This window comes from Rattus norvegicus, chromosome 6, assembly GCF_021556685.1.
Source record: "Rattus norvegicus strain SHRSP/BbbUtx chromosome 6, alternate assembly SHRSP_T2T, whole genome shotgun sequence".
Lineage (NCBI taxonomy): Eukaryota > Metazoa > Chordata > Mammalia > Rodentia > Muridae > Rattus > Rattus norvegicus.
The window spans coordinates 20390132-20413831 of NC_141539.1; the positions used below are offsets into that span (position 1 = coordinate 20390132).

Consider the following 23700-nt stretch of genomic DNA (forward strand, 5'->3'; position numbering starts at 1 on the left):
ATCCTCAGCATGAAGGTCTAATTTTGAGAGACGAGAACTGAAGCCAGAAGCTGAAAGAGAGCTGCTACAACTGGTCTGGATGCTTTAGAGGCCGGAGGGAGAGCGGGCTGGCAGTCTCTCCTCCCTTCTGCCCCACACTGTCATGTGTACAGGAGGAACATGACATAGTGGAGTCTCAATCTCAATGAAGACCCAGTCATCCCGGTAAGGTCCCCTGACAAGCCGAAACACTGTGTGTGCCCCTCTGCAAAACAAAAGTCCCTGCTTTAGTAGAGATTGTGGGTGGAGCTAACACGCAAATATCCTCTTCCCTCTGTCTCTGTAAAGAATTGCTTCCAAGACAACTCCCCATCACTTGGATGTCAAAACTTCTCAGGCTCTCAGTTCCTCTCTTTAAAGTGGCATGGTAAGGACTGGAGAGAGAGCGCATCAACTAAGAACCCTCGTTGAGGGCCAGGGTTCGGATCCTAGCACCTACCTAACAGCTCACAGAATCCTGTACCTCTAGTTCCAGAGGATCTGACAACCTCTTCTATCCTCTGCGGGCACTAGGCACACAAGCGGTGCACATGCATGCATACATGCAGACAAAACACTCACACGCGTAAAGTAAAAATAAGTAAGTCTTTAAAATGACATACTTGAATCTAACCTATGCATATCCTCCTGTAGACTTCGAGTCATACTTAGAGCATTCTTAGTAGACATAGCCGCCTGCTTTATATACTTCAATAATTTATATTCTATACATCCGGATATTGCTTATAATGTTTAACACAATGTAAATGCCCCAAAGGTGATTGTTATTCTGTATTATTTAAGAAATAGTAAGGAAAACATGCTCAAGGCATGTACAATGTTTTCTAAATAATTTTAGCCCGCAGGTTACTGAACTATGGACACAGAAGGACTGAATGTGGAGGATCACCGTGTAGCCATAAGTATCATGGGCAAGGTTAGGAAGCGAGCATGTTTCCAGGTCAGCTACTTTGCTATGACATGGTCCTATAATTAATTCCCTACAGCCTTGCCGTTAGTCTCACCTTAGGGGGACGCTGCATAAACTAATTTTAGCTGTACAGTTGGACAGTTTGGCAATATCTGGTAACATTGTAGAAAAAAATCTTCCTCGTGCCCCAGTAATTCCACTTCTAGGTACACACCCTGTAGAACAAAATTCTCACATGGGTCTCAGCAAAGAGGTACATCCCAGCATTTTCTTTATGGAAACTTCTATAAGGAAAACATGCTTATAAAATGGTAAAGTTAAATAAATTGGGCTTATCTGTGGGCTGGGTTCCAATGGAATCAGATCTGTTAACATCACCATGGATTAATTAGAAAAGAATGTCTTTAAGAAAATGTTAAGGTATAGGAGTTGAATATATCTCATTGGCACAGTGCTTGGTAAACAAGAAGCCCTGGGTTCTATTTCTAGCAGTAGGCACATCCTTGATTACGTAGTGAGTTGTGGGATGAAGCCTTTAAGTGTACGCATGAAGAACAAGTGTTCTCAACCTGTGGTTACAACCCCTTTGAGAACATTGAAAATATCACATATTTACATTATGATTCATAACAGTAGAAAAGTTACAGTTATGAAGTGGCAACAAAAACAATTTTATGATTGAGCTCATCGCAACATGAGGAACTGGACTTAAGGGTCCTAGCATTAGGAAGGTTGAAAATCACTGATATAAAATATACCACATGAATTAGTAAGAAAAGTCAAGTCCCAAAGAATAGCACATGCTCTTTCAGCATAGTCAAAGTAATCTTAATGAAGAAGAAACATTGGTTATAATGTCATGGTATCAGTTCTTTCTGATAGGAAGGGAAGAAAAAGAAGAAAGTAGAGAGATAAGATGTTAGACTAGGTAACTATACTGCACATGGAAAGGGGGAGAAAAACGATAGAAAATGCTGATCTCAAAAAATAGTAATTCTTAACAAATACATGGTTGGTACATAGGTGTTAATCAGATTACTGGGTTCTGTTTTTTCCACTTTTCTCATGTCTTTGAATTATGTTAAATTTTTAAATTTTAAAATGATGGACAGGACTGAGAGCATAGCTCAGTGTTTGGCTGTGTGTCTAGCATGCATGAGGCCCTGGGTTTAATTCTTAAAGGAAAGACAACAGAAAAAGAGGGTGGGAAAGAAGGAGAAAAGGGAATAGAAGAAAGGGAGGGGAGGGGGAGAGGGAAAGGAAAGAGAATGGAGAGGGAAGGGAGGGAGGCAGGCAGTGAGGAAGGGAGCCATAGAAAGCTAACACACCAGTCAGTCAAAGGGGCTTCCCTCCCTCTGCCTCTCCTCTCTAGGAGCCTCTTAGACTTACTAATGACTTGTGTACAGCCAAGTACATCCTCTAACGCAATGCTAATAGATACCTTTCCTTGTTCCTATACCAGCTCATCTTCAGTGTTATATGTACGCATTAGCCCCTGGAGAAACGGTAAGAGGGAAAGGGGAAAAATGTAAAACCAAAGCCTGGTGAGATGTGAAGAAACACTCTCATTACAGCCCCCTTTGGAGCACTCTGTGTTTCTGTCACCTCAGGCATTCGGATTCACTCTGAGCATCTCCTCCAGACACAAGTCATTTAGCCAGCCGACAAGAGGAACAATTACTGCTGGTTTAAAAGATCGGTTGATTTCTCTGGCGTCTATTTGCCTGCAGTCCTGGCTCTCTGACAAATCAAGTCAGATCACTTTGTACCCTAAAGAAGAAATGGGAGGATGTGATTATTTTCTGGTTCAACAGAAAAGCATTTTATTTCAAAGGGCTGTTGCACATTTCTTCTGAGAATCAACGAGAACAGTCAGGTCTGTAGAGAGAGCGAAGAGTGGGATCTCGGGAGGATGGATGGTACCACGGCTTCTCACCTACATTCTGGAGACAACGATGGAAATTCGTGGAACAGAAAGTCCTCACTGACAGGGTCCTCTACACAGCTCTGGTCTAAAGAAGGCTTTCTTTGCCTCCTCAGAAGCAGTGAGTCTTTTAAAACACCTGCTAGAGGTCCAAACAAATTCCTATTCTACTGGGGCAAGTTCTAGAAAATTTAGACTATTTGATGGGCTAAAGCAGGAGGGTTATTGCAGCCAGAGGTTCAAGAATGGCCAAGAGTAACATGGCTCTCGTGAGAAGAAAATGTCATAGAAAGAAATTATCAAGGAGGGCCGGAGCTGCTGAGGGGGTGACTCAGCTAAATGGCTTGGCCACAAGTGGGTGTAACCTCAACACTGTGGAAACCAAGACAGGATAATCCCTATGGACAGCTCATTGACCAGCTGCCTAGCCAAGTGAATATGCTTCCGGTCCATTGAGAAGTCCAGGGATCATTGCAGTAGAGGGAGCAGAAAGATTATACGAGCCGAATGTAGTGGATGACACCTGCAGTGAGACCTTAAATGACAGTCATTGTGCACATTAACCTACAGTGGTTCACAGCATGCACAACATCTGTACAAGGTCTAGCCAGCCCCAAATCCCAGTATCAGCAGGAAAGGGTCTCATGAAGTCCTGCCTATTAGCATCTGACGGCTGCTGTGGGGAGAGAGTAAGTTTCCTTCAGAGATGCCGTCCCTAAAAGGCATGATCTTATGCTAATGTGTTACACAGGCAACACTAAGTCAGAGAGAGAGAGAGAGAGAGAGAGAGAGAGAGAGAGAGAGAGAGAGAGCACGAAATTTGGAAGGGAATGTTGTAGGGGGAGTATAGAAGAAAAATTTTCAAGGGAGGGAATTGAAGGGAATTTAAATTTGATCAAAACACATTTCTGCATACTCGAAATTCTGAATTAATGCAGTTAAGTAAATATAAGTGAATAGAACTAGAAAAAAATCATGCTGAGTGAAGTAACCCAGACCAAGAACAACAAATCTGATATGTATGTGTTCATTTATATGTAGATATTAGCAGTTAATTCAAGCTACAAAAAAATAGAACCACAGAGGTTAGGTATAGAGTAAGGGACTTGGGGAGAAAATAGGTCTCTCTAAGGAAGGTCAATAGAAAGTTAGTTATGGATGGATGGATGGATGGATGGATGGATGGATGGATGGATGGATGGATGGGGTGCTGGAACAGAAGTTGCAAGTGGAGAAGGTGATGAAAAAGAGGGATGAGGGTGGGGATAGGGGGAGAAACAGCCAAAATTAAGGACCATATTGGGTGATAATATAGAAACCTAATATAGTAGAAGCTTCTTAAAATGTATACATTTATGAAGACAATGTAAGTGAAGTCAGTAATGGGAGACACAGAGCCCTGACTGGACATCTCTTGTCACTGAATGAAGGTTCCGATACCAGGAACAGGTTATAGCTATTGGCCAAAGTGGTTTAATGGGAACCTTCCAAATGCCCATGCCAAGACCTTAGGCGGATCTCCACAACCTCACGATAAGGCCCCATTGCTGGATGCAACCCCTACACAGAGAAGTCACGCTGATGCCTCCACAGAGCCTTTGCTCCTCTGTGCAGTAGGATCTGACTTTGGTACAGGAAGGGATTCTGCACACTATCAGTGGAGGAACAGAAACACCAGTCCAGCTACAAACCCTTTGGTCTATGGTGGAGCCAGTCTGCAAGATATGCTAGGGTGGTGATGGCACTAATGGTTGGTTGTGGGAGTAACCAACCAACGTCTGACTTGGCTAAAGGTCCATCCCATGAGATGGCACCCGTATCTGACACTGCTTGGGTGACTGAGACCCTTTGGCTTGACAGGCCAGAGACCTGGGCTAAAACCAAATACTACTGTTCTACTTTTTTTTTTAAAGTAGCAATAAAATGACTCTTGATGACATTCTGCTCTGCTCACCGATCAGTGTCTTCTCAGCCATCGTCAGAGAAGTTTCCTCCTGAAGCCGATGGGAGCAAATACAGAGACCCACAGCCAGACAGGGTGAGAGACCCAGGAGCGCTCAACTTTAAGCAGAATGTCCCTCCCCTCAGGGCTCAGGGAACCCTGTGGAAGAAGAGGCCGTGTGTGTGTGTGTGTGTGTGTGTGTGTGTGTGTGTGTGTGTGTGTGTGAGAGAGAGAGAGAGAGAGAGAGAGAGAGAGAGAGAGAGCGCCAGAGGGGATGGAGGAAGCCAAGGAAACAAAGCCTTCACAGTCTCCTGAGAATGGGGGAAGGGAGGAAGGAGAGCCCCAGCTGGTGGTCTGCTAGAGGGCTGGGGATAAGGCTGGGGAGTTGGAATGGAGGACTACATGGGCAGTAGAAACTGCCTGCCTGCTGCGGCCAACTGTGTTTCCAGGTTTAGAATGCCTCTGGGTGTTGGCTGCTGAGGTAAAGGGATGGGATGAGGGAGGAAGGCTGAGTCCGATGAGGACCACAGAGTCCCCAAGGAATGAAGGCAGAGAGAAAAGAGATGGGCCCCTGAAGGCTTTTGGTTTCTAATTAATTACTTGGATATTTTTAAATCCTAATTCTAGCAGGCCTATTGTTCATTATCTGAGCATCAGATAGACGTACTCTAGCGGGCTTCTTGCTAGGCGTGGGGCAAAGGCTTTCTGAGTCGGTTTTATCTACCTTGAGAGTAGTCTCCTTCCTTTTATGGATTTACTCTGAAATCGCATTTACTTGCTCCTCTCCTCTCCATTCATTCAGGAGCACAATAATGTACGTTATCATTTGGATCTTCGTCTCCCCAAGGTTTGCATGGTAAAGAAATGTCCCTATGCAAACTTCAGAACGACAGGTCCAGTTAGATAAAATGGGTCATCGGAGGTCTGTCCTTGAAGAGTCTATCCTCTTTATCTTCTTCCCTCCCCTCCCTATACTGTGGGGTGAGCAGTCTTCCTCCACCACGCACCTCACGTATATCATTCTGTCTGACCACTGTCCCAAGTCAACCAATGGGGCCAAGCAACCGTGGACTCAGCCCTCTGAATCCACAAACGGAATAATTTTTTCCTCTTTCCAAAAAGTGTGCTTGTCTCAGATATCCGGTCAGAAGGACAGAAGCCTGACTGACACACTGCAGGAACGGACAAGAAGTCAGAAGGTGAGAATTTGGCGTTCTTCCCACAGTATCGGCCAGCTGTGAGTGTGAACAATCCAGTTCTTGTTCCTGATTTTTTTCCTTCTCCCTGTACAAAGAGACCGCCGTTTGTCACGCTCTACTTGCTCTACTGGGTTAGGAAAAACTAGAAAATTATGTTAACCTGCAAAATCAGTGAGAAGGGCTGTGTGTGCTATTGTTGACCGGCAATGTTTCTTCAGCCATCTGCAAAACCTTGAATGAACAGAGATTAGTCGAAAGTGACCGCACTCAATGTAGCAACAGGGCTTTCACAATACTGCTATTAACAGGATCCATGCTGTGAAAAACACCTCCAGGGAAGGCATAAATACTACAGGTGATGGTGGATTTGTGAGCTGAGGTTTGAAAGTTCGGAATGCATACTGCAATTTTGATCTGCAAATTGATCATCGCTGTCCCACGAGCCTAACAAATCCAAAACCTTTCATCCTGAAGCTTAAAATGGACCAAATGCAATCAACACTGGATCTTCAGCCTCACTTCCCATGGTTTCCGTTACCCAAATCCAGTCACTGAGTAAAACTTTGTTCTTATGTGATGGTTTATAGTGACTGTCAACTTGAGAAAATCCAGAATCACCTAGGAAGGGAACCTCATTCGGGTCTCTGTGGGATCTTCTTGATTAAATTAATCTAGTGTGGTGTTGTGGATAGGTATGGCCCTTATAGACTCATGTGCTGTTTGAGCGCTTGGTATATAGGGAGTGGCACTATTGGGAGGTGTGGCCTTATTGGAGTAGGTGTGGCCATGTTGGAGGAAGTGTGTAACTGTGGAGGGGGCTTTATAGCTCAAGCTGTGCCCAGTGCAGAAGACAGACTCTTCTGCTGCCTATGGATCGAGATGTAGACCTCTCAGCGACTTCTCCGGCACTGTGTCTGCCTACATGCCGGCATGCTTCCCGCCGTGATGATAAAGGACTGAACCTCTGATACTGTAAGCCAGCCGCAATTAATTCTTTTTCCTTTATAAGAGTTGCCTTAGTCATGGTGTTTCTTCACAGCAATGAAACCATAACTAAGACACTGAGCTTAACCCACCCTAACATGGGCAGCACCATCTCATAAATAAATATAGAATAAAAGTAGAATAAAGAGGAGGGATGAGCATCGTCATTCATTCTCCTCTGTTCCTTACTGTAGGCACAGTGTGACCAGCCGTGCTCCCTTACTGTAGGCACAGTGTGACCATCTGTGCTCCCTTACTGTAGGCACAGTGTGACCATCTGTGCTCCCTTACTGTAGGCACAGTGTGACCATCTGTGCTCCCTTACTGTAGGCACAGTGTGACCATCTGTGCTCCCTTACTGTAGGCACAGTGTGACCAGCCGTGCTCCCTTACTGTAGGCACAGTGTGACCGTCTGTGCTCCCTTACTGTAGGCACAGTGTGACCAGCCGTGCTCCCTTACTGTAGGCACAGTGTGACCATCTGTACTCCCTTACTGTAGGCACAGTGTGACCATCTGTGCTCCCTTACTGTAGGCACAGTGTGACCATCTGTGCTCCCTTACTGTAGGCACAGTGTGACCATCTGTGCTCCCTTACTGTAGGCACAGTGTGACCATCAGTGCTCCCTTACTGTAGCCACAGTGTGACCATCAGTGCTCCCTTACTGTAGGCACAGTGTGACCATCAGTGCTCCCTTACTGTAGGCACAGTGTGACCATCAGTGCTCCCTTACTGTAGGCACAGTGTGACCAGCCATGCTCCCTTACTGTAGACACAGTGTGACCATCTGTGCTCCCTTACTGTAGGCAGTGTGACCAGCTGTGCAGGCTCTTTCTGCCATGATTTTGCTAGCACAATGAACTGTACACCTGAACTGTGAGCTGAAATAAAGTCTTCCTTCCTTAAGTTGCTTTTGTCAGTGTATTTATCTTATACTGAAGACTGTACATAAAGTATTTTGAGATACTGTAATCGATAACTTTAATTGTAGTATATTATTGCCGCTGTTCTAATTTATTGCCGTTTTGTTGTTAAACTTTTGCTGTGCCTACTTTAAAATTGCATCTTCTCAAAGGAATGTCAGAGGATGACATCACATATACAGGGTCTGGTACTCTCCATGGTTTCTGTAATTCATTGGGAACCAACATTCCTTTGTTGGTTCATTAACAATATTTATATTTGCTTATTGCTTATTTCTTAAAGAAATAAGAGACTAATAAATTTGTATTTGTTTCTTTTTATTTAAAAAATACAACTGTATAAATTATTTAAAAATTTTGTGTTTTCTGACCTCGTGTTAAAAGCCCCAAACTGAAGCCTAGCCCATTAAAACTGTGTTGCAATTAAACTTATAATCCTCCTGCCTCATCTTCTGAATGGTTCAGATGACATGCCTATAACACAATATCCAGCTAGAAATGGTTTCTGCTTTGGAGTATTGTAGGCATAAATTTTTTTGCAACCTACTTTTAATAAGGGTTCAACCTCTCCTCTAGGTCAACACCTAGCAGAGGTAGAGCAAGAGCAAAGTTATTAGGGCATGGGGGAGGTGGACCTGTTTAGCGATAGTCCTTTGGGGATGAGCCTGATCTTCCTTGGCAGCAGTTAAGTCCCATAGCAAACACCAAATAAGATTCAGCAGCTGCAGACCAGTCCCCTAGGCAGGCAGACACCAGGCACGAGCCAGCAGCTACAGTCCAGTCCTTTCAGCAAGCAGACACCAGGCAGCCATAGTTTAATCGTAAAGAAACCACCAGGCTTGTCAACCGGCCTAAGGCGAAGCTGCAGGAGCAGCAAGCTGCTTCAGGAACCTCACAAGCAGTTCTTAGTTGAGTTTCTCTCAATGGCAGAGTTACCACAAGTTGAGCTCAACAACAGTATATAAGGTGAACCAACACATACCTGTCGCTAGGAAGAACGGAGGTGGAGGAAACCAAACCAAGGCTCAGTGCTCATTCCTCACTGTCTGTGGGATCATATTTATACCTGTTCATCAAGTGTCCTTTCACGTGTCTGCTACAGCCAAACATCCTTTCCCCTGCGTCTGCTTCAGGACAGCAGCCTTTCACCTGTCTGCTTTAGCAAGACGCCCTTTCAACCTGTGTGCCCCAGCCAAATGCCATTTGACGTAACTAACTTCCCAGAGAAACTACAAGTTTCCACTTCAGAGTATTTTCCTGTTTGTTCAGTCAAGGCTGATGCCTACCGACATTGCTATCTACTGTGTAGCCCCAGCAGAAATGATACAAAGTAAACTGTAACTAGTTCATTTGCAACAAGCATTTGCTGCTGTTAGAGGTGTGCGAGCCCCCTGTTTCACATGCTTGGGCAATTTGGAGACGATTGATCGCCCCACCTGCTTAGAGGATGCAAACACAGGCACCTTGGGAAAAGTACTTATTGGTATTAATGGGATTTATTTTGGATTTTTAAATAGTAGGCAATCTCCCTAGCTATGGTAAGACCATAACTCTCAGGCCCTTTTGTTCTAGGGAAATTGCGACACACTAATAGTACTTTTCCTCAGCCTAGATTCTCCAACACTCTGTCCAAATCCTTTCATATTCCACCTATGCAGGCTCCTCCCACTCAGTCCCAATCCGAATGGCTCTCCTCCGAACTGCCAAAGTCACTCATAGGCATATGGGTCAGGCCCTTCATTTTATGCGTTTCCTGAGGACTTGACCCTATTATATTTCTATGCCCATATACATCTGTAGGTTGATGTCAAGGACAGTAGAGAGTGAGGCAGGGACAAAGTTTTTGTAAGGTGGGAAGGAGGGGGATCAAGATGGAGTCTACAGAGGGGATGGTCCAGATTTAGGAGAACCAGATCGATTTTTATCTTGTCTAGGCGGGAGGTTTATATCTTTATCAATTGGCAGTGAATTTTTTTGGGTGGATGAATTGTGGATTGAGAATTTAGCATATAAATCTAATTGCTAAATTACAAGTTTCTGGGACTTTGATTTTACCGGGCTAAAGTGGACAGTGTGTGAAAGAAATGGCTGAGAGGCAGTTGGACTGTGCGGATCTGGTTCTGTTGCCCGCTCAGAGTGGGAACTCGAAGGGCCCGGAGAATGAGATGTATGTGAGGTGTGCGTGCGTGCGTGCGTGCGTGCGTGCGCAGGCGTGGTAACAGAGAGGATGGCTGAAAGGGAGACAGCCGGGAGAGGGCGGCTTGCGGACCGCATGGCAGAGTAGCAGCTCGAGCGAGCGGATCCGGCTCTCGCTTTTACCACACACACATCTGCAACGCACACGTGTGGTGTTTTGTACATAGTAAGAGCATAATAAGTAGTAACGGATAGAACAGCTATCATGCAGTTATCCAGTAAGAATCTATTCATTATTTCCTGGGGGACAAGGCTAAACAAGACATAATCTAATGAAGGGTGCGGCTGTGTTAATACGATTACATTTTGCCACCATGAGTGTGCTGACTTAAAAATAAGCAAAACGGCAAAGAAATCCAGGGAAAAGACACTGACTGTAACCAGAGAAGTTGAGACAGCCACTGAGCCGAGGGGGGTGGAACCCGAGAGTGAAGTAGTTTAAATGCCAGGTCAGTGAGTTTCACCCACCTTGACACAGCAGGCAGGAGCCCTGTCTCCTGTTGCCAGAGTTGAGCTGGGTCAGGGCCGGGTTTCAGAATGCCTGAGCTCCTGGCTGATGGCTCTGTCGGCCATAGCTGCAGGCCCTTGTTCCCGTTCACCACTCTCGGGAGAATTTAGAGTAAATACATGGTGAGTTCCCAAGAACTGGTAATTCTCTTTAACACTGCAGACCACTTTCACATTCCCAGAATACAAATTTACTTTTGCATACTTTCACTTAGGCGGTCACAATAAAACAAATGCTGTTAATTAGTTTGGGCTTAAAGACCAACAGCATTTAATTTCTCCTCCCTGCCAACACATACACAGACCATGAAATAGCACTATTTTCATAAGGAGTCAGGAAGAAAAGTTAAAAAGAAGTCTGTGCACAGCAAGCAGAGAGAGCACGTCTGTTTGGGCTCATTATAAATTTCAGGCTGGTCTGGATGGAATACACTATGTAGCTCAGGGTGGCCTTGAATTTACGATCTTTGTACCTTAGCCTCCCAAGTGCCAAGACTATCGAGACTATCGAGACTATCTGAATACATTGCTATTCCCGGATGCCTTGTGCTTCTGTATTTCAAATCACCCTTTCTAATGGAGAAGAAATGTACCCAGTAGGGATCCTTTCACACCCTTCCCTTCCACAGGCTTTGAGAATCTAGATGAAAAGCTTTTTTCAGGAAGTGGCAGGACCAGCAGTTAGTTAGTAGTAGTTAGTTAGTAGTAGTTAGTTAGTGGTAACCCTCCACACCTTCTAACAATGCCTACAGTATACCACAAGTCCTGTAGTGAGCAGAAAGACTGTTCTATACTCACCAAACAATGAGAAAGGGAAGAGTAAGGACTGGAATATTAGTCACTGTCGTGCTCCTACAGTGAAATCCCGAGGCGGTCAGCTTATTGGGAGAAAGGGGCTATGTAGCTTGCAGCTCGGAGCCTCAAGTTCAAGACCTGGCCTCCTCACTCATTTGAGCCACTAGCCCTTGCTAGAACACTGTGACAGGGTCTGTATTAGAGCAACTTTCATGTCTTCAGCCAGGAAAGGAATGAGGGATACTCTCATGATCCCTTTTAAGGATGTGTTCCCAGTGACCTAAGGACCTCCTTCAGACACCACCTCTTAAAAGTCAAACTGTCACTGTGGGAACCAGGCCTTTTCATATAGCCCTTTAGGGAACAGCAGCCAAACCATGGCAATGGGGGAGGCTCTAACTCTCAATCAGGTCCCACCACCCTTTCAGCAAGTGTCTCCAACAAGGACTTGCTATGAGCTAGAAACATTTCTTAAACTTGGGACCATATTTATCAGCGTTAAACACACGCTTACCATTCCAATAGCCACTATTTCCCATATCTTGCCCTTTGGTGCAGAGAGAAATGCCCTCCTCATTTTGGCTGCCAGTGTCTCTAGCCATTAAGACCAACAGTTTAAGTTTGACCTCGGAAGTTCTGATAGTGTGTGTGTGTGTGTGTGTGTGTGTGTGTGTGTGTGTGGTTTTTTGTGTATGTGTGTTTTACATGTGTGTGCACATGCTTGTGTAAGCCAGAAGTTGACATCGGGTATCTTCCAAAATCACATTTCACTTTGCCTTTTAACATGAAACTCATGAACACAGCTTGACCAATCGGCAAACCCCTTGGATCCTCTTGTCTCAGTCAAATGTCCACACACAGACCGTTACCGGGATTACATATGTGAACTGCACACATAGTTGCTTTATGTAGGTGTTTGGGATCGGAACTCAGGTCTCCAAAGACTTGCACAATACACACTCCATTGGCTAAACCATCTCCCTTGTCTCCCCGATCTTTGGTCTACAGTTTTCTATGTGAGTTTGTACAAGTCAAACTTTACAGACACAAAATCTAATCTATAAATGAAAGGAAAGAGAGTATAGGCATGGAAAACTTCGAGGATGAAGGAATACAACAGATGTGTCTGGCCCAGATGTTAGCATCGTCTGCAAAAGTCAATCAGACCTATTAACCTACTCACTCTCATGTAGGAAAACTAATTTTAGTGTGAGTTGGTCTATCGCATTCCTCCATAAGTACCACTGCTGTAAAAGTTGGATCCTATGCCAAAGTACAGGAAGCCCAACCTCTGTGCTGTTCAGAGGAGGACAATGAATCCCGGCGGCCTGCTGGTCAACCCCTGCCTCTCTGGTGGTCTTACAGACCAGCACCTGCCATCCAAATCCAATTTAGCGTCCTCTTCACACAGTCACACTTTCACCTGTAAGGGAAAAAATAATGTGTAAGCAAAAGTCACCGGGGACCCAGGAAGCCAGAGGTCCGTTATTGACAACACTTGCCTTAGAATTGTGTGGACCACCTGTCTGAGTTGGTCCACAGCTAGAGGGTTTCCTGAGGTGCAGGATTTTAGCTTTAAAACCAAGACAGTACCGAATACAGAGGACGGTTGGTCAGTATCTTGGTCCATGCTGTGCCGTTGTAATATAATGACCCAGACCAGGTAAATCACAAAGTATGGAACTACATGGTCAGTTCTGGAGGGTGGGAATCCCTTTGTCAAGGCACCACAATCACAATAGTCCAAGTCAGGGATGTTCTGGATTTCTAAGGTAGAAATCCTTACATGCACACACACACACAGAGGCACACACAGGCACACACAAACACATACACACATGCACACACATGCACATATGCACATACATGCACACACACATGTACACAGGCACTCACTAAAAATAAATGAATAAACATAACTTTAAAATATAAAAACAATAAAAAATAGCTATAGGCAGAGAGCAGACTTGACCTAGTTTGTATTCCCTAGGTTCCGGAACAGGAGTCCCCACTGGTGTCAGGGAAGTCACTGCATTGCTTCAAGGCAAGAGAGCATCTCTGAATTACAAGGAATGGAGAGATAAACTCAAGGGATGGGTAGTAAGGAAGGAAGGTACCGAGATGGCATATCCACGAGCCAGGCTCTGGAGAGGCAAAAGAAAGAATGTGGTTAGCTAATGGTTTTCAGAATAATCAAAGGGTTGTTTTGTTCCACCAGTCAGTGAGCTAAACCAGTTTAAAAGGACACAGCAAAATTCAGGGCCCAAGAAACTTGCTACATAGAAAGAGCGATCACTGTCTCTCAAATACCGATTCCTACCCCACCCCCACCCCAATCTATTACTTCATTAACTTGGCAAAATAGGACCCTCTTGCAACACATTGTGTAAAATCATATATTGCCAACATACAAACTCTGAGTGCATAGAAGCTCTCATTTCCACTTTTAGTGAAAATCGTTTACTGAATTAAATTTGATGAGGGGGATGCTAATGGTGCACATTTTTAATTTTCTCCTGGAAGGTTTTCACTTCAACCAGAATCTTCAGGCCAACCTTGATCAAATCACAGCTCTCGCTGGACCTGCGACTCTACTGCTTCTTCATTCTTCTCTCTGACAACACGTTAACGTAGAGATCCTGCCCCTACGGACCACAGCATTGAGGTTACGAGCAGTTTTAGACCGTTCAGAGGACTTGTCGCCCGTGACAGACCCAAGGCAAAATTTACCCACAGGTGCTTCCAAGCTCCCAGAAGTTGGCTTCAGACCCACGCGCGCAACTTGCCGAGATTAACCAGAACGACTCCCTGAGACCTAGACACATAGAAAGGCTCAGAGAGGTTCCCACTCCCCTGGTCCTCATCCAATAGCTTTCCAGCTGTTTCATTTGCTAATTCATGTACAAGTTATTCTTGTAGCTGGGCCAAGACCACTGAACCTGAAAGAAGGAGGCCCACGTGCTCCATGACGAAGTCTGGTAGCGAGTCCGGGAACTCCCTTAACAGGCTGTGGGCATGCGTGGCTCTGCATGGAATTGGCATGTACAGAGTGGGGTGGTTTATTCTCATCCTCGCCCAGAGACGCTGTTTCTCGTCTGCGTCTGTTGCCTCTCTCACTGCTTCCAAGTCGTGTTCAGCAGGGCCATGTGCAAACTAGCAGAAGATGGAGTCCACTTGAGAGAATCCATCTTCCCTTAAATAGCCTTCCACGTTTTCGGCGGTACGTTTTCATTGTGCCGTCTTGTGGCCAAAGAGTGATAGAGAAAGATGTCAGAAGCCCTCTGCTAGGTGCCAAGTATCCATGTGTGTCCATGTGCACACAAACACACGCATGTGTGTGTATGCATGTGTGTGCATGTGTACATGTGTGTGCATGTGTATATGTGTGTGCATGCCCGTGCATTTTTAGAAGATAATATAATTGGTACCTGGATTCATTAAAATCTCATGGGATGAGGTGTCTATGGTCATCTGTGATCAGGGATACAACCCAAAAGGTCAATCCCCACATGGAGGCAGAAGCAGGCGTCCTCTTTGGAAGGTAATTGAGGACAGGAGTTTGCAGCCCTGATCCAAAACTGTAGCTTTATAGAAAGAGAACAAAGAGACTTACATTTAATAGTTTGTCTTCCAAGCGATTCCCCATGCCTCCTGGGAAATGGTATGGGCCAGAAGCTCACATGTCAGGTCCATCCAGAGTAGGGCAAGAGGACGTAAGGGTTCCTATCCTGGGTCACACTTCACCTAGAAAAGACACCAAGGGGTAGTGAGAGTTAACCCAATACGTAAATGGATATTTTTGATGAAGCCGAAACTAAGATCCTCTCTCTCTAATTTCTTTAAATGGGTCTAAGTGTCTTTCATTCACGCATGTCTGTGCACCACCTGTGCATGTGGAGGCCAGAAGAGGGTGTCAGATCCCTTGGAAGTAGAAACATCTCAGCCTCCCTTTGGAACTGTCTGAATCCTAACGAGCTTCCCTCCATGATTAAATGGTTCTGTTTTAAGGAAATTGCCACATAACACTTCTAATAGTTAACTGGAAGAGGTTCAGGGAAGAAGCCCCTGTGTGTGATGAGAAAAAAGACAACTGTATGATACCTACGATAACTGGGTGAAACCTTCCATAACTGGGCGGCACCCCCCACAACTCATACCTCCCATAACTGACACCTCCCATGGCCACCGACTCAAGATACCTAACATCATGGTTTTAATAATCCCTACCTCAACTCGCTGAAGTTTAATTGCCACTGGGAAGTAATTTTTTAAAAAAGAAAATTAAATCTGACTATAATATTTGAAGGCGTAATTAAGATCTGGGGGGGTAATTGAGATTAACTGAGGGCAGAAGGAGGAAGGCAGCCCTAATCCAAAGAAGATGTTTTTTTTTTTAAAAGAGAGAAGAAAAGACCTAAGCCCGATGTTGTGCCTCTGAAGGGATCTCCCACGCCACCTAGGAAATCAGTAGACGAGGCTTACATGAAGAAGTACCTCCCAGGGTATCAGCTGCTCAGCCTTGAACTTCTTAACCTTCAGAACTGCCAAATAAACCTTTATTCTTTATAAATGGCTCAGCCTGTGGCAATGCGTTAGGGCAACAGAAAGTGAAGCAAGTGATGGCGCATTCTTTTTTCTCTTTGCTTGTGCTCATTCTCCTGGCTTAACAGTGTGCCGGTAAACATATGGACGGTGCTAAAGATAGCTAGCACCGCTGATTTCCGCCGCTACCTTCAAATATTGCCGTTCACAGTTGCTAAGGGCTGGGACCACTGTCTGCGCTTTGCCGAGGGGGTGGCCGACTGCTTGGGTTCTGTTTACCACTGCTTTGGATGAGTCAGAGTCATGCATTATTCATAAGCTCCGGGCTTGAAGTAAGTTCCCTCTTATAAACGCTGCTCATTGGACAGTCCAACCCAGAACTGAGCAGCAGCGCGCGGGGCCCACCTCGTGACTTCAGCTGTGCGAACAAACGCTCAGAGAACGAGAGACGGGAGCAGGCATTAAGTCAGAGTCCCACCAGGTCTCTTATATTTGATATCGAGCATAGCGGTAGATACTTTTTTTTTTTAATGAAAATGATACACAAGGCCCGTGAAAGCCCTAATAATCCCTAAATGGAGCAAGTATAAAGGAAGAGCATAAAGGGAATTGGAGAATTTCAACAGAAATGTGAACTAGTAAAAGGTTCTCTTAAAGCCCCCAACCTCCTATTCATTCCTTCTGCATTCCTAAATAGTAATTCTGACCGCTCTGGGCCTATCCTAAGTTATCTTGCTCCCTAAACTCATTATTAACCCACCTCCTTTAGTCCATACCTATGTCTAGGAGCAACTGACACAACGATTTCTTCCCAAGGCATTGTTCTTGAACTGAGTCAATAACAGAGGAAAGGAATTACAGTTTGTCACGGACATCTGTCGTTTGCAATTATTGAAAACTCATTTTATACCTCGTACTAAAACGCATTGCAGCATATAAAAGAAAGTAACGTATTGCTATGGTTGCATTTATATGTCAACTTGATTGGACCCCCAAGGTACCCAGACACTTGGTTAAACATTATTCTGAGTCTGTTGATTGAGGGTATTTCTGGATGAGAGTAACGTTTTGGTTGTTAGACCATCATGTACCCTGTTTAGTAGGGATGAGCTCTATCTAAATCACGAAGGAAATGGAAATAATAGGCTGGCCTTGAACTCCTGGTTTTTTTTACCTCAGTTCCCAAAGTTTTAGGATTACCAACCTGCTTGGCAAAAAAAAATCTTCCTTAATACCCAAATTATCTTCAAGCTGAACGCTGCTCTTTGATTGCTCCCAGACTCAGGTAAATCTCCAACTTGCCAACCGCAGATCTTTAAAGATCGTAGTCTCCATAATTTGCATAAGCCAATTTCATACAGTATGTCAATAGATTGATGGATGATAGGAAGATACATACATACATACATACACACATAGACACATCAGACAGACGAACAGACAACAAGGTGAGATTGACAGACAAACAGGTACAGAGACGCAGCCATGAACAATAGCCAACAACAGACACTTATTCTTTTCACCTAACTGAGTTCATAGCCATGGTATCATGCTGACACAATACCCTTCCCAAATGATTGTGGCGATGCCGCTCTAAATGAACCTGCGGTGTTGCCAGTCACAAACCCCTGCACATACAGCCATGTGTGTACATACAGTACATGATCCTTGATAAGGATGACAGAAAGCTATGCTCCTGAGTTGTGTTTTCTATACCACAGTTTTCATTGTTATCTTAGAATATACTCCCATGTATAGAGACAGTTTGTACGGCTAAGGCTATAACTCAGTAGTAGAGAATTTGCCTACATGCATTGGGCATGACCATCAGTACCACAAAATACACACACACACACACACACACACGCGCGCGCGCTCACTACGAATGCTAGCAACAGCTTCATATAGGTGATATTTATTGCATCTCTGAGAGAGAGACAGAGACAGACAGACAGAGACAGAGACAGACAGACAGACATATGGAGACAGAGAGAGGCAGAGAGAATATTTTGGTGCATATTCATGAGTAAGACACCCAGACCTCAAGCTTAGGCATCTTCCTCACTGAACCTGGAGTTGATGGATTCAGTCAGCCTATTCTCAGTTAGCCTAGAATTCCAAAGAATCCTTCTGTCTCCACCGCCCACTAGCACTGAAGTTATAGACACGGGCCTCCATGCCTGTCTCTTGCATGGATGCCGAGGATTCAAACTCAGGTCCTCATGCTTGCACAGTAGACATTTGGTCAACTGAGCCAGTCAGTCTCTTGGTGAATCTCTTCATTACACCCAGAGGCCACACCAGCTGGTTGAACTATATACCATCTAGGTTTGTATAGACTACGATTTGCGTAATGACAAAATTGCTCCATGGTTTCCTCTGACTATATCTTGTCACTAATTGTGTTACTGTAGATATTTATGGACAGAGGCATGGTTAAAACACCTACTGGTTATCTTTCCATATATATATATATATATATATATATATATATATATATATATATATTCATTATAAAATAATGTTTTGGAGCCTATCATTCAACCTAAGAAATATTTTCTTCTGTTCACCTCTATTCTCCAGCCCCTTCCCTAGATCTCTAAGAATATATTAAACATCTTTTTAATATTTTGACGATTTCCCATTCTGTTGATCCTGCCCTTTGAACACTTTTTTAAACTATATTTAGACCAGGGTGCAGCACAGTGGCAGAACCCTTATCTAGCAAGTGTGATGCCCTGACTTTGATCCCCAATACTGTAAGAGAAAAAAAAGACAAAATGAAAAGCTGTATTTGTCAGCTTTTGTGCATAGATGCCTGCGTTTGATCGAAATTCCACCAAAATGCATCCACATTGGGCTGATTCAGACCTGAGGTAAATGGGGAAGAGATGGCACAGGAGTCGTGTGTAGTTTTTAGCGTAGACTAGATCCAGTGGTTGTGTCGGGTTCCCGATCACGGCAGATGCTGTAGCCCCACCCATCTGTGAGTGTGGAAGCACACGGAGGTTATACCCCAAGGCTGCCCTAGACTCTGCTTACACAGCCTCAGCAATGACTCCCCAACCTCCTCATCCCCTAATAAATTCTTTTTTCCTTAAAGCAACCAGAAGAAATTCATTGACCGCAACCAAGGAACTCTGACAAATGAAAGAAACTAGAGCGGAAGTAATTACAAACAAATAAACCACAAAGACGTCGCGTCCTCATACTGACTGTGTGACCTAGTTGAGTTTGAAGTGATGCCTGGGCATCATTACCTGATGGCGCACTTGTAATCCATGGTATATAAAGTGGTAAAGCAGCTGCTTGCCTGGTCACCCGTGATCATTTTGAAGAGAACATCTGCCAAGGTAAAGATTTGGGATTCCATCTTGATTGCTACAATAACTCACTGTGTGGACCGAGGAACATATGACCTATGGACTGGGACGACTGACTCTATTAGGGTCAGTGGCTTTTCCAAAACCAAGAGAGGTGGAGGAGGATCTGGGGAGAGGTGGGCAAGGGGAATGAATACGATGCAAAGACACGGTATATCTCGTAAAATTAATAAGAGCATTATTTTGTAAACTAAAATTAAAGGATGAATAAGGACAGATTGCTCAGCAGTTACCACTCTTGCAGGAAACCCGAATTCAGTTCCTACCATTGACGTTGCATAGCTCAGGATTGCCAGCTCCGAATCTGGTCTCTTTGGGAGTCCCACACACATGCAAGCAAGCATGAGGGCCAGAGTACAGACCCACAGCACTCTCATAAAAAGCTGGGCTTGTGTGTGCCTATAATCCCAGTGCTGCGGCGACAGAGACAGGAATATCTCTGGGGCCTGCTGCTCAGTCAGTGTAACCAAGCCATTAAGTTCCTGGTTAAGTGAGAGGCCTTATCTCAAAATTAACAATAATGTGGAGAACACTTGAGGAAACACCTAATCATGACCTCTGACCTCCACACCACCCACACAAAATAGATTAAAAATGTCAAGTTCTCAGATGAAACAGATTTTAGAAAGATGGGATGTTTCTAGGCCTCCATGAAAGTTTATCTTTATTTTGTTTTGCCATGGGATTAAGATGCAAACCCCGGGCCTCATGCATCTAACAATGTCCTTGACCACTGAACACATTTCCTAGGCCAGACTTTGTAATATTTTAGATACACAGAACTACCTGAACCAAAACCGAATGCACAGTGAAATCCAGCCAGTTACTCAGTTTCTATACAAGGTTGAATTTATGTCCTCACAGATCTCTTCGATGAAAGTCAGGGCATGACTTGGAAAAGATAAGGCCACCAGAGTCAGAATGGGAACATTTGGGAGGATCCAGAGGACTTGGCATCTCTAACATCATAGCATTTCCTGGACCAAAAGAAAACCCTTCTAATGCCCTCCCATGGATCACTGGCTTCATAAGGAGTTTCTAACTCTCCTTGAGTGTCCTGTCCCAGTGTTGTTCGCTCCAACTAAGCATGACCACGTCCAGATTCCGGAATCAGAATTTCCAGAGGAGCCGGTTTTACAAAAGCAAATCTGGAAAGAGAAGATTCACACCACAAAAGAACTACAAGCTTTCCTAATCAACATTGGCAAAGATTAGATTACATACAGAGTGTTCGACCAGAGAAAAGGAGTATGTGTCAAATTGTTAACCTGGGTATACTAACCAGAAATTCAGGATTCGTTGGACTTAGCTTATGAGATCGTTAAGTCAGTTGGTTGGGTAGAGTTTGTATTCTACTGTGGCTTATTGCTAAGAAAATGAAAACGCCAGGGCTCCACAGAGGTAGAGAAATCAGAATAAATTTCCATGCCTCACACGTACCTAAAATAAGCCCAGAAGAAATTCTCTTTTCTAAATGCTCTGAGAAAACCATAGCTGAAGTACCAGGCTCCTTGAAGAATGTTTTGCTGAATGTCTTCAGGACCCTGGAGATGAAGTGGGAGACATGGCTACTGAAATGAGTTCCCCGATCCCAGTGGATTTGGTGAATGCCCAGAGGGGTAGCCACTAAACTTAACTGGCAGAAACCGAATGGATACGGTTACATAACAGCAGAGTGGTTTGACTTTCAGGGTCTCTTGCTGCTGGCTTTCTGGCAATGGTATTCCTAAAACTGAACCAGATGGACAGCCGACAATGCCTTGCCCTCTCTAGGTCTTTGACCTACCTAATTAAGGAAATAAATCCACATATTTGCAGTCAATTAATTTTCAACATAGATGCCAAGAACACATACTAGGGAAAATTTAATCTTTCTGTAAACAGTGTTAGAAAAACTGGCTATCCACATGCAGAAGAATGGAATTAGACCAAACTCCAAGTTGTTTGAAGATAAATATAAGACATAAAACTGTAAGACTAGCTGGCTATGGTGGCCTACATTTTGAGGCCAGCCATTTTAGGAAGCAGAGAGGTGTATCTCTGGGAGTTTGAAGCCAGAATGGTCTATATAGTGAATTCTGCACAGCCAGGAAAACAAGACAGCAAGTAAAGAGACAGTCTATAGAAAGGAGAACAGAACTGTAAATCACATGTCTGACAAGGAGTCAATATACAAGATACAGAAGGAGCTCAAAAGTAAAACACACACCAATGTAAACGTGAACAACGGACCTAAATAGGCACTTCTCAAAAGAAGACATTTAGAAAACCAGCACCTCTATAAAAAGACATTCAACAACATTAATCATCAGGGAAATAGTAATCAAGCCCCCCAGGAGGAACCACGGCACACCTGTCAGAATGGCTATTGTCAAAAAATCAAAAGAAAGATCTTAAGAGTCAGAATACCAGGAAGTCTGCTGTGAAACTGTTTCTCTTAGAAATGGCTACATGAACAGACCGGAAAAGTGGCAGTATCAATGGACGTGCAGAATGGGGGAGTTCCCCAGAGCCCTACCCAGCCCCTAAAGAAAGAACACAGTCAACCAATGATTGCTGGGGAAAGGAGAATTAGCCTCTCCCAGGGATGAACCCCTTTACTGGTTACTCAATGTCACCATTAAAACCATGTACATACAAACAGCAAAAGTGGGCTCAGCAGATTATACATGTGGGTATTTGTGCTTATACACATGTACATACATATGCATGCACACAGCATTGATAATCAAGGAAAAGGGGGCTATCAGCTTGACAACAGGGGTTTGGGGGAGGTTCCAGGGAGAGTCTGTGGGGGGGCAGGAGAGAGGAAAGGGAGGGGAGAAAGAGATGTAATTCCATTTCAATTTTAAAATATATTTTAAAAAAGTTGAAAGGTAACAAATGCCACCAAGGGCCTAGAGAAAAGGGAATTGTTGCATGCTATTGGTGAGAAGGTAAGTTTACGCCGCCATTATGGGAAAGAGTAGCGAGGTAATTAGCAAAATATAACTATCATACGACCCAGCAATCCTGCTTCTAGGCATACATCCAAAAGGAATGAAATCAAGCAAGTAGAAAGGACACCTGCGTTTTCAAGACCATTGCCACATCGCCTGTGATTACCACCATATGGAATGCACCTAGGTGTTCATCAATGGCTGAATGGATAAAGAAATACGCTATATGCACACAATGGAATACTATATAACTTTGAAGAGGAAATCCTACCATTTGCAACAACATAGAGGAACCTGGAACGCATTATATTATGTGAGGTAAACATGACACCTGGTAGTGGTTCAGATACAATGGTGGTCTTCCAAAGACCCACATGTTAAAGGCTTGGCCCGTAGTGCTATGAAACAATGCTTAAAAGGTCGGACTTCATGGAAGGTTGTGAGTAATTGAAAGAGTAGCCTTGAAGGGGATTGTGGGACCTGGTTGTTTCTGCTTTCTCTTCTTAGGCAAATGGGCATCACATGTCCCCATCACGGGCTGAGTTACCACAGAACCAACCAATCATGGACCTTGTGTCAAAATAGACCTTTCTTCTTTTAAGGTTTATTTATCTCAGATAATGTGTTGCAGTAACAGAACACTGATGGGATCTAGGGAGATGGCTTAGTCAGTAAAGTGCTTGCTTCAAGCATGACACTCTGGATAGATCCCTATTGCCCATTGTAAAACGGTGGACACCGAGTGTGCACCTGCAATCCCAGGCTAAGGGATGTGATAGGAAGATCCCCAGAGCTCATTAGCCAGCTAGTCTAGTCAAACCAATGAGCTTCCAGATCAAGGAGAGTATCTGTTTCAAAAATAAAGTGGGAAACAGCTGAGAAAGATGGTTGGTCTTTGGCCTCCACACACATGTCCTGAAAACTAGCCAACACCTATGCACACATTTACATGAACATACACCACTCACACACAAAGAAGGCTAACACATAGAAGACATACTATGTTGTTGCACTCATGTGTAGTACGAAGAAAAGGAGACCCATAGATGCAAGGAGCAGAATTGTGTTGACTGAATCTAGGGAGCATTTGGATCAGAGAGAGGTTGATATGAAATCTCAGTTAAACAGAGGAATCATTTCAAGAGGTCTGCCATATAATGGGAGGACTAGAATCTATAGTGATGCTTTATCTTCTTGAAAATTGCCCAAAGGATAGCATCTGAATATTCTCATCATAGAAAAATAAAAAACTATGTGAGGTAACAAATATGATAATTAGCCCAACTTGACCATTCCATAGCATAATCTGTGGATGTGGTGCATCATAAATATATACAATTTTTAACTAGGTATGACATCACAAACCTGTAATGCCAACATTCAAGAGCATGGGGCAGGAAGATCGACAGTTCGAGAC

At 44.1% G+C, this 23700-nt stretch overlaps 1 long non-coding RNA gene across 2 annotated transcripts in view; it reads right to left on the reverse strand.

Moving 5' to 3' along the window:
- The window catches only part of LOC108351161 (uncharacterized), a 62817-nt gene extending 51162 nt beyond the window's left edge, over positions 1-11655 (reverse strand). For both annotated transcript variants that reach the window (XR_015622221.1, XR_015622220.1), the window contains exon 1: positions 11423-11655. This is a non-coding gene — a long non-coding RNA (uncharacterized LOC108351161). The remainder of the gene's footprint in view (positions 1-11422) is intronic.
- Positions 11656-23700: the final 12045 nt, after the last annotated feature.